Here is a 7927-nt window from a genome sequence, read left to right on the forward strand (position 1 = left end):
TGTCCAGATGTTGCTTGTGAAATGCATATTATTCCCCTGTGCCTTTGCCAGCAGCACCTACAGGCAACTACAGCAATGCTTGAACAAACTGGGGATGACCTTTCTGCTGAAAGTGGTCCTTCAGGACACTTTATAGTTTGGCGCTAACAGCTGTAACAAATTCTTGAGACCCACGTTTCCTTACTACCTTTCCTTACTACCTTCCTCCGTTGTGCGCTGTTGCTTCTTAGATATAGCTGGGGACTGCTGCTGCTGGCCTGCCACTTGACTGGTAGAAGGAGCTGAAAGATTAGAAGCAGCTTGAGGAACACTCATCCCCTTTTCAAATAGGGTTCTCTGGCTTGCAGAAGGGGCCCCCTGCCTACTGCTAGAAGCATCCCCAGCTGCATATTGAAGGGGATGCTACTTCTTCAGCTGATGCTCCATCCCAGAATTACTTACATGGGCCAATTGTCTCCTTTAGCTGATGTCCTTCTTGCAATAGTTAAAATGCACAAAATGTGGGTCCTCCCTTATGTTAAAATGGCTCCAGATTACAGATTTCTTTCATGATCCCTTGCTTCTGTCTGCATCCATAGGGGTGAATGATGCTGGCACTAAAGTGGCGGTGGAGATGGATGGAACCTGAAAAACTGGGGCAGAGGATTCACTCATCCTCTGTGCCTGCACTGTCAGTGTGTCATGCTCTCCCTCACCAAAATCAGCTCCTGCCTCTCTCTCTCCTGTCAGTGAGATGGAGGCTAACACGATACTGACTAATCCTCCTAATACAGGGGCCAATGCAATATGCCTAGCACACTCTTAACGAGCTGTTAGACGTGGGTAAAATAGGTGTTAATCAATCTCCTAATGTAATAAGGGGATTAGCACCTATTTTACCCGCATCCAATGTGGAGTGAATGAGATAGCGCTTATCACATGCAGATGCATGTGAATGAGCCTATTACTCATTCGCTTCCAATGCAAAAAGATAAATGTGCATCGGTCTCCATAACTCGGTGGTCTTCCAGTAATGAAAATGGCCGCCGATAAACTCGGGGGCCATTTTCATTACTGGCAGACAAGCAGCCACGGCAGGTTGCGCTAGGAAGGAGGCGCTAAGGTCACACCCTAGCACCTCCTTCCTAGCGCAATCCCTTAATTTAAATATTGCATGGTGCCCCCCTCCCCTTTGGGGCACCATGCGCACGTTAAGAGAGCGGGCGCTGACTGTTCAGTGCCTGCTTTCTACACGCCTTTATTGCATCGGCCCCACAGCTAACACCTCCCCCATCTGTGCTTCAGTAAATCCTTTAAAGGGAAATTCCTCACATTCGGCAGAAGATGATGACAAAACTGCTTTTACATCCTCTGCAGTACTAATGGATTGCATTGCTGGTGCTTTAGGTTTTACCACTTGCACTTCTACTTCCAAAGGCACTGGTACCCTGCAGCTGCTAGTGCCACTGCCTGCCCTTTCCCTCGCCTCCCACACAACAGTGCCTGCTTACTGGGATTTAATTGATGGGCAAAAGATGTTTTTATCTTTATTATTTTCAATGAAGTAGATGTGTGTGTGACACTGATTAAAATGTTCACTTTGTGTGTAACAAACACCACACAGAGAGAATGTGCTAAAATATTATTTTAGTATTTTGCTCTTCTGACTAGTGCTCTGCATGGTGCATGCACCCACACACTCACAAAGAAAAAGCAAGGAAAACTATAATGCTCTAATATAATTATGTGCGTACATAGTACGTAGCACAGCCATACACGAAATACTATAACAAAATTCATCCACAAAGTGTCTGGTTGTACCTGTGGTGGTGACTGGCATAGACTGCTTTCTTTCTGGATGCACTGACTCTGCCTGGTACACACAGACCCAGATACAGAGAGTTAGAACAGCCTCTCTATCTTCGGTACTGTGGCACAGCTAGCAACTAGCGCTGGCACTACACTGGTTCACAGCAACAGGTTTAAAATTAAAGTAAATCACTGCAGCCAGCAGCCTGCCTTTACTTAGGAGGGTAGAAGGGGGCTGGAAAACACAAACCTTCCTCTTGGGCTCTGGCAGTGATGGTGAATGTTAAATAAAAATTAAAAACCTGTGCAAATGAACATAACGTGACAGCTGTCAAAAGGATTAGAAAGGATCGAATGTTTCCAGTCTTGCACAAAAGTGCATTGTTGATTCAGAGCTCTCAGTGTAATACACAGAGCTCAATTCAAAGCTAAGAGCAGAAGCAAGTGTCTCCAATAGAACACAAATTGAAATGCAAGCTGAAACAGTCTGCACATACTATAAGAAGAATAGACAGAGCAGTGATTCACTGAAAATGCTTCACTTTGATACATTGCCTTACTTTGTCAGTCTCGTTTCCTTGACAACAGATCCCGGTCATTGTGTGACCTCACACATGAGCCATAGGCATTAGGGCTGCTCGCTATGGAGACTCCCACATGACTAGCCTGAGCCTCAGACAGGCAGGCACTATTCTTTACAATGCAGCCAATGCTTTTCTATGGGAAAACAAAAACAAATGACAATAATAACATATGTTTCATTCATGGGACGTACTCATTCATTTTCGAGGGCCAACAAATGGGATATATTCATTTCAGCTTGGCCATTCTTTTTAAATATATGAACATCCCTATCGCTTTCCCAACTTAGTCCCACCCTTTGTCCTGCCTATGTGTAGCCAATTAAATTTAGGCACCTTGTGAAATAAGATCCCTAAATTTAAGGGCTCAGCGCAGGGCAGTTTTTAAATGAAAGGATGTAGATGCATAACTCACAAATTTAGGCAGCTACACCCTTAGAAAATTGATCCCACTGTAGTTTAAAAAAAGAAAGATGGTATTACAAAGGTATTTCATTGTGCTACTATTCAAGGGGATGTCTAAGTCTGTAAAGGCAATCTAATGCTTCCTTCAAATATAACGGATTTGTAAAGCTGTACTAAAACACCATAATGGCATGTATAAATCTTACACTCTGAATAGACAGGAAAGGGTAAAACTCTGCCTATACTGAAGAAATAATTGCTTCTGGGAAATACTGCCAGAGCTGCAGATTCTGCAGTCACTAATTAATGAGTGCACTTAAGGTCCTAGCTAAGCAGCAGGCTCCCTTCTTCTGGTGGTACTCCCTGGCAGGAGGTGAATTGCTGTCCCTGCTTCATGAGAACTGTCAAGCTCTCTACCTCTGGGAGTGCAGCAAGAAAATTCACATTCGTGGAGGAACCTGTTGAACTTTTCTTTACTGTTTAAAGTTTTGCTGTTGTTTAATATATGTAGGCTAATACTGTTAATGTACCTGATTAAAGCTATTTCTGCACTCCCTTCTGGGGCTTCAGCTGAACCGAACTGTGATGAATGCATCATGAGCAGTCACCAGAGAGAAATAAACCACATTTTACTCTTACATGCTGTGCTCATTTTGTGTCCTGTCTCCTATCTGCAACCCAGTCTAAAACAAACAAAGATGTATGCAAATTTGAGTTAGCTACACAGGTACAGGTCATGAGGCATCAAGTAGTACCCAGTCCTTAAAAGGCTATAGAATTCTTTAATAAGTAAGTTGAACAGATATTGTGGTGGACTTCAGGTAGCTATTCAGTTAAAATGCACTCCTTTTTGTGGGATAAGGTTCTATTCTCTCATCAGTGTCCCCAAATGGGTTTGTTTTATGTACTGTAAAATAGGATTGAATCACTCTTAAACCAGAATATGTAAATTATGATCTCAGTCTACCAGATCTACTTGGGGTAATGTCTCCCGGTAGTGGTCCGCAGTGTGGGGTAGGCTGGAAGCAGCTGGTATAGTTGCACAAGACAAAAGGGATCCAGTAGTGGCCCGCAAGCGGGGTAACCCAAGAATCTGTGCAGTGGAAGCACATCTGCAGCTTGCTTTGAGAATACGCCTTGAAAGGATATGTACTGTGGTGGTAGACCAGGAGGAGTGGATGTAGTAGCAATACATGGTAGTGGAGTTATTTTTTTTAGACATCTGTTATGGCAGTCAGGACCCCATTGAGACAGTTCCATAGATGTCCAATTAAATTGAGGAGAGTGCTCTTGTACCCAGGGTATACCTAGCACTACAGGGTGGATGGCCTTTTCGAGAACCAGGAATGTGATGGTTTCTGTATGTAAGGATCCCGTGTGGAGGCAGACAGGCTGTGTGGTGATCGTAACTTCTCCAGGCAAGGGTTCGCCATGAATGGACGAGAGGAGAAGCGGTGTGGGTAATGGCTCAGTAGGAAGTCGTAGGTGATCAACTAACCTTTTGAGAATAAAGTTCCCACCTGCACCCGAGTCGACCAGGGCTTGAGTGGCGAATTCGAGAGGACCAGAGATGATGGAAACAGGAAGAGTCAGGGGAAGAGAAGGAGCAGTTAGACCTAAGAAGAGTCCTCCAGTGGATCCTAGGTCTGCGTGTTTCCCGGACAGATAGGGCAGGTTTGAACTGCATGGCCGGTCTTCCTGCAATACATGCACAAGCCCATCTTTTTATGAAAGCGCCTCTCTTTGACTGTCAGATGACTACGGCCTAATTGCATAAGTTCATATTCTTCTTCAGGGCTAGGTGCAGCCTGGACTGGAGTGGGCGGCAGATTCTGTGAACAGATACCACTGGATACATGTTTCTTCTGAGATTTTACCTCAGTAGAGTGTTCACGTATACGGTGGTCAATTTGCCCAGCAAAGTTCATCAGTGAGCTTAGAGTGTCAGGTAACTCCCGGGCGGCAAGTTAATCTTTTATGCGGGAATTGAGTCCTCATAGAAATAAAGCTCTTAGGCTCCCTGAATCACACAGGAGTTTGGAAGAAAGGGTCTTGAATTCGATCATGTAGTCCAGGAGTGGTTTGGTTCCCTGTTGTAGATCCAAGAGTGCTGAACGGGCAATAGACTGGCGAGCGGGGTCATCAAAAACTGACTTAAAGAGAGCCAGAAACCCAGGCAAGTCATTTAGGATAGGGTCATTGCGCTCCCAAAGGGGTGAAGCCGAAGCCAGGATTTTCCCATCCAACAGGGACAAAATGTAAGTAATCTTGGTAGTAGCAGTAGGAAATTAAGCTGGTTGTAGAGAAAAATCCATACAGCATTGATTGAGGAAGCCCCTACACAACAGGGAGTCTCCTGTGAATCGTGTGGGGACTTGTAGAGGAACTGTAGCTTGCCTAGTAATCACCGGGGGTGATGCATTCTTGCTGGAAGTAGAAGAATCCTTCAGTCTGGAATTCAGCTGGTTAAAGGCAGTAGCCAACATGTCGAGAGACCTCTGTTGCTCGGTGATCCGTTGGGCCAGGCCAGGAATGACCTGCAAGGTTGAGAGCTGAGCCGGGTCCATGGAGTTAGCAATCTGTTATGTTCTGAGTGTCTTGAACTAGTTGTGGGCCCTTGGGTCATGGCGAATGAAGACTCCACCCACAGGAAGGAGCCCTGTGGGCTCTTACCACAACAGGCAAGGTCTCAGCAGAGATGAACAACAGAGGAAATAACTTTATTATACAGCAATAGGGATGTGAATCGTGTCCTCGATCGTCTTAACGATCGATTTCGGCTGGGAGGGGGAGGGAATCGTATTGTTGCCGTTTGGGGGGGTAAAATATCGTGAAAAATCGTGAAAAATCTAAAAATCTAAAAATCGCAAAACCGGCACATTAAAACCCCCTAAAACCCACCCCCGACCCTTTAAATTAAATCCCCCACCCTCCCGAATCCCCCCCAAATGACTTAAATAACCTGCGGGTCCAGCGGCGGTCCGGAACGGCAGCGGTCCGGAACGGGCTCCTGCTCCTGAATCTTGTTGTCTTCAGCCGGCGCCATTTTCCAAAATGGCGCCGAAAAATGGCGGCGGCCATAGACGAACACGATTGGACGGCAGGAGGTCCTTCCGGACCCCCGCTGGACTTTTGGCAAGTCTCGTGGGGGTCAGGAGGCCCCCCACAAGCTGGCCAAAAGTTCCTGGAGGTCCAGCGGGGGTCAGGGAGCGATTTCCCGCCGCAAATCGTTTTCGTACGGAAAATGGCGCCGGCAGGAGATCGACTGCAGGAGGTCGTTCAGCGAGGGTTCCGGCGCCTCGCTGAACGACCTCCTGCAGTCGATCTCCTGCCGGCGCCATTTTCCGTACGAAAACGATTCGCGGCGGGAAATCGCTCCCTGACCCCCGCTGGACCTCCAGGAACTTTTGGCCAGCTTGTGGGGGGCCTCCTGACCCCCACGAGACTTGCCAAAAGTCCAGCGGGGGTCCGGAAGGACCTCCTGCCGTCCAATCGTGTTCGTCTATGGCCGCCGCCATTTTTCGGCGCCATTTTGGAAAATGGCGCCGGCTGAAGACAACAAGATTCAGGAGCAGGAGCCCGTTCCGGACCGCTGCCGTTCCGGACCGCCGCTGGACCCGCAGGTTATTTAACTCATTTGGGGGGGGTTCGGGAGGGTGGGGGATTTAATTTAAAGGGTCGGGGGTGGGTTTTAGGGGGTTTTAGTGTGCCGGCTCACGATTCTAACGATTTATAACGATAAATCATTAGAATCTCTATTGTATTGTGTTCCATAACGGTTTAAGACGATATTAAAATTATCGGACGATAATTTTAATCGTCCTAAAACGATTCACATCCCTATACAGCAATGTAGATCTAAAGAGCGAAGCAAAAGAGTCAGTATTGTAGCTGGTCAGTCCAGTAATAATCCGCAGCGTGGAGTGGTCCAGTGAATACCTTCTCTAGGCTTAGCTTGTGCTGGCAAGCCCGGTAGTGGTCCTCAGTGCGGGGTAGGCTGGAAGCCACTGGTATAGTTGCATAAGACAAAAGGGATCCGGTAGTGGCTAGCAAGTGGGGTAACCCGAGAATCAGTGCCACGAAAGTAGTGTACTCACACCGGTACTGTAGAAGCAGATGGAGAACAGGCACCAAGGATGACTGGAACCAGACAGCTGGAGTCGTCTGAGAACGATGCAGGAACTCACTGAATTAGAGAGAGACAGAGAATGGCTCTCCGAGGAGCGGATAGCTCTGAGCACGGTAAGGCCCCCGGGGAGCGGGTAACTAGGTCACCCAGAAGTCAGTGAGGCGAAGTCCCAGAGAGGCGGAACTAGCAGGACGAGATTCCTTGCTAACTCGTTTTCCAAGAAGTCAGCTGAGTTTAAGTATGGTAGGCGAATGACGTTATGCGGTGGGGACGCCCCCGAGGTTTCCGCCATGATACGTTCAAGAAGGGGGCAGGCACACGCATGCCTTAGGTAACCCTGGATGTAAGATGGCTTCTGGGAGCATCCATGCCATCCCAGGCATGCCATGAGGGTCGGCGTGTGGAAGTAGAGGCCGCCATTCTTCCCAGACTCGGAGCTGCATAGAGAAAGGAGGTGAGCAGCAAAGGTCGCAGCCGCCTGTGACCGACGGGCGCAACATGCTTCTCTAGAAAGCATGAAAGAAGAATCTCCCTCCAAATCCTTCCACAGGCTGCCTAGTTTTATTTATTTATTTGATTTATCTTCTGCTTTTTCAGGTACTTCAAAACAGATTACAACTCCTAGAGGATACACCATTTTAAACCAGTGGTAACATTTGTTTTTGATACTAATTTCAAATTATTGGGGAGGAGGGGATTTAGGGGGGTTGTTGTGTTATTTTCTGGAATGAAAAAAAAAATAAGGTTATCGCTTATAGCCTTCATTAATGTGATCATATCTGATGATCTTGTCATGTAGGAAACCTGAAGAGAATACACATAGGTCCTCTTAGCTCAACATAGAGTTTTAGTCATGCACTTCAGGTTTAACAGACAGTGCATCTCTTTTCTTCACTTTTACTAAGCTTGCACACAACTTATTTCCACCTAGAAGTTTACAGATCACTCTGGCCTGGACCCATCATATGGCTCACAGTTCTCAAGGTGCCAAGAAAAACTTCCTTGTCCCCAGTGATCTTTTTTC

The 7927-nt window shown here is 46.9% G+C and overlaps 1 protein-coding gene across 3 annotated transcripts in view; it reads right to left on the reverse strand.

Annotated features, from left to right (window-relative positions):
* The window catches only part of THSD7A (thrombospondin type 1 domain containing 7A), an 862000-nt gene extending 859525 nt beyond the window's left edge, over positions 1–2475 (reverse strand). For all 3 annotated transcript variants that reach the window (XM_029588974.1, XM_029588975.1, XM_029588973.1), the window contains exon 1: positions 2349–2475. The gene's annotated coding sequence lies outside the window, so the exon portion shown is untranslated. The remainder of the gene's footprint in view (positions 1–2348) is intronic.
* Positions 2476–7927: the final 5452 nt, after the last annotated feature.

Source organism: Rhinatrema bivittatum, chromosome 2 (assembly GCF_901001135.1).
Source record: "Rhinatrema bivittatum chromosome 2, aRhiBiv1.1, whole genome shotgun sequence".
NCBI classification, from domain to species: domain Eukaryota; kingdom Metazoa; phylum Chordata; class Amphibia; order Gymnophiona; family Rhinatrematidae; genus Rhinatrema; species Rhinatrema bivittatum.